Raw genomic sequence first — 4,171 nt, 5'->3', positions numbered from 1 at the left:
TCAGCAGGACTGCACTTGCTCTCTTGCTCTCTCATTTATCTTAGGAGCTTCTTTTACAATTTATGATTCATGTTCATGATTTTAAAGCTCCCGAGAGCCAAGCACTTCTGACTGCAGGGAACTCATGAGCAGGGCATTCTGACAAGGTAGAAGTGTGATGTGTTGCTTGGGGACATTCAAAAACCAATTTCCCATGACACAGTAGAAGATAGCTTAGAACTTTTGACTTTTGCTTTGGGGGAAACTTTGCTCAAAAGTGAGTACTGACTGTCCTAAGCAGTGTGAAGCTGGGGCCAGCGGTTCCCCAGGAAAGGGCCATGCAGGGGGCTTAATGGAGGGGGTGGAACTCAGAAAGGATGCTGAGGAAGCAGTGGAGCTAGAAAAGCAGAGAGAAAGGGTAAAGGCCTATCAAAAAAGCTGACCCCCTAGTCCCAAGGAAGCAGAGGGTTGTTTAAAGAGTATTGTGGGAGACCAGATTAGAGCGGCCTGTTCGGCCAATGAAGGTTGTGGTGTATCTTTCTATTCCATGGCCTAGAGTCCACTTCAGTTCTCTTCTATATCCTCTCTGTGCCAAGGTGTAATGTGAATAAACCCTGAATAAACAGAGTTATATTTGGGAAGACGAATCTGGTTTCACTGTGTAGGGAAGATCAGAATGAGAAAGACCCTAGAGGTGGGCGGTGGGGACCATTTAGGAGCAATTGTCTAGGAAAGGAGTGAGTGTTTTAGGAATTTGGCTGGGATTGCTTTCTCACTCTGGGGTTATAGATTCCAAAACAACATCATGCTGAAGGGGAGATTTAAAGAATATAGCCTGGCCTGGGTCCACTTGGGTGTAAATGAGAACGAATGTCTCGTCTGCTTCTTCCCATGCTCTCCTCTGCACTGTGGGCTTACCCCCTGCTCCCAGGGCTCCCTTCTCCCTCCCTTGTACAGGGGACTGGGGTGCATGGGCAGCTTCCTGCTTACACCAATCAACAATCAACAAAAAAATTCCCCAGTCTGGTAAAGGCTAGCAAGACTTGTGGGCAGCTGGCCATTTGGGGATCTCTTGTCCAGACAGATCTCTTGTCCATCTTCCCTATCAAAGTCCTCCATGCGGGTGGTGGTGGTTTTAGTTATTTATTTTTAAAATATTCATTTATTTATTTATGCTCCGCCAGGTCTTAGTTGCAGCATGTGGGCTTCTTAGTTGTGGCATGCAAACTCTTAGCTGCAGCATGCATGTGGGATCTAGTTCCCTGACCAGGGATTGAACCCGGGCCCCCTGCATTGGGAGCGTGGAGTGTTACCCACTGCACCACCAGGGAAGGCCCAGGTGGTGGTAGTTTTATTTAACCCAATCTCTGTTCAGTTACTATCACCAACATAGCAAAACATCCAACTGTCAATGCCTGTTTGGATCTAAAGATGCAGAGCATGCTGTGTTAAGAGACAAACCCAGAGACACCACCACAATCACCTCCAGCCAGCACTTACTCACCAGACTGAGCTCAGGGCCATTGCCAAGGCAGTGGCATTTCCGGCTCTTTGTAGGGCATCATTCAGGGATCTGAGAGCCAAGAAAGCCAACACATTGTTCAGGTTGCCTGTGAGAGTTTGCCGAGGCCTGGGCACAGGGCCTCCGTAGAAATGGGAAGTGGAGAGCTTTGTGGAGTAAAACTCAGGTCATGGCTAAAACTCTGCTTTCAAAGCTTTCAAAGCTTCTGGTCTTCTTGTTAAAAATTAGGAAAGTGAACAGGCCCCCTGGAACTAGACACCTTAATCCTGTATCATTTATTATGTTTTTAAAAATCTCTTAGAAGGCAGCAGTTGCCTGTGTCTTAAATTGAAATTATTTCTGACTGGGTCAGAAATCACAAGACATCCCATGAGCATTAACTAGAAAAGTTCAGGACACAAAGTTATATGGTTTCAATGGTAATGTGTTTTTTAAAAATTTTGTGTTTATATCATTTTGTTCTAAACGTAGAATCTATTTAGAAGTTGAAAAAAGGAAAGCAAAATACATAACTTATTATCACTGGCTTTAAAAGAAAAAAAACCAGCCATGATATCTGGTTGTAGGGGAGAGGGTTAGTAACGGTGCTTATGTTTCCAATCCTTCCAAATCTCATCTGTCCTTGAGAGTATGGTTCAAGTCTCTTCTTTATAAAGCTTTTTCTAAAACAGCCAAATTCACCTCTTTCTTTTCTGAACAGCTGTAAAAATTATAGTCAGTACCATACAATTTAGTCCTTCCTTGTAAACTGTATCATTTACCATTATATGTGCTGCTCCTGTTTCCCCCAACCAGATGGCAAGGTATTTTAGAAAGCATGGATCCTGTTAGGCTTCTTGTTATTTCCTAAAAGCTGAGCATGTTCCTGAGTGCATCAGCACTCAGTGTATTTGATCAGCACTTATTGAAAGAAAATACTATTGAGCATCTAAGTGGGGCTCATTTCCGGAGCCAGGTCTGGCTCTGGGTCTTCCCTTTACTGCAGGGGGAAGCTCGGGCTCAGTGTGGTCCAGCTGGACATGCGGAGGTAGGTCATGATGATGTCAATCATTCCTTGTTGACAGCCAGCACCGGCAGCGGGGCATACTGGTTAAGAACAGTCAGCAGCCTAGGCTCAGATCTAATTTTGCTCACTTATTAGCTATGTGGCATTGGACAAGCTACTTTACTAAATTGTTCTTTCCTGTGTATAAGATGGGAATAAAAATAGTACCACCTCATAACGATTTTCAGGAATAAAATAAATTATGTAGAACCATATGTCCCACTTCACCAGTTGGTATGTAGGTAATGCAATTCCACCCACTGCCTCTGAATATGCCAGTTGAGGGCCCACATGTCCAGATTAGGAAGGTTCATACTCCTATTCCTTCCCTGTGGACCCACTTCCAATGACCAGCCTGGAGATACAGAAGTGCCTACTTTGTCTCAAGGGCTAGCCCTGGATCTTCTCACCTTGCTGGGGTTCCAGGCTTCAGATGACCTCATCTGTAGCCATGCTGCTGCCAAAGCATGATGATGGCAACCCATTGCAGCCTGGGTGATCCAGAGCAGCTGTCCTCCCTTCTCAACTAGGAGGGAGGCTGTTTCTGGTTTCCTGATGTTACATTTTTTTAATAGAACGTCCCCTAATTGCTGGAGTTTACTCTGGATCAAGGGGAATAATCAATCCATATATAACCCCCAATGGCTTATGGAGCTAAGAGAGCAGGATACCTCACCTAAAAGTTTCATCTGGTCTAAGGTAAAAAAAAGCCATGATTTCAGTTTCAATCAAGTCTTTGTGTAGCTGGAGCCTGGCCATAGGGGTTTATGGCCTTGTTATTTGAAAGGATTAATAATGGGCCAGCCACCATGTTCTTGGATTGGAAGAATCAATATTGTGAAAATGACTATACTACCCAAAGCAATCTACAGATTCAATGCAATCCCTATCAAATTACCAGTGACATTTTTTACAGAACTAGAACAAAAAATCTTAAAATTTGTACGCTGACACAAAAGACCTCGAATAGCCAAAGCAGTCTTGAGGGGAAAAAAAACAGAGCTGTAGGAATCCCTGACTTCAGACTATACTACAAAGCTACAGTAATCAAGAAAATATGGTACTGGCACAAAAACAGAAATATAGATCAATGGAACAAGATAGAAAGCAGAGATAAATCCACGCACCTATGGTCAACTAATCATTGACAAAGGAGGCAAGGATATACATGGAGAAAAGACAGTCTCTTCAATAAGTGGTGCTAGGAAAATGGACAGCTACATGTAAAAGAATGAAATTAGAACACTCCCTAACCCCATACACAAAAATAAACTCAAAATGGATTAGAGACCTAAATGTAAGACCGGACACTATAAAACTCTTAGAGGAAAACATAGGCAGAACACTCTTTGACGTAAATCAGAGCAAGATTTTTTTTGATCCACCTCCTAGAGTAATGGAAATAAAAACAAAAATAAACAAATGGGACCTAACGAAACTTCAAAGCTTTTGCAAACAAAGGCAACTACAAACAAGACAAAAAGGCAACCCTCAGAATGGGAGAAAATATTTGTAAATGAATCAATGGACAAAGGATCAATCTCCAAAATATACAAACAGCTCATGCAGCTCAATATTAAAAAAACAAACAACCCAATCCAAAATGGGCAGAAGACTAAATAGAC

Source organism: Lipotes vexillifer, unplaced genomic scaffold (assembly GCF_000442215.2).
Source record: "Lipotes vexillifer unplaced genomic scaffold, Lipotes_vexillifer_v1.1 scaffold810, whole genome shotgun sequence".
Taxonomy (NCBI): domain Eukaryota; kingdom Metazoa; phylum Chordata; class Mammalia; order Artiodactyla; family Lipotidae; genus Lipotes; species Lipotes vexillifer.
This window is presented reverse-complemented; position numbering follows the sequence as displayed.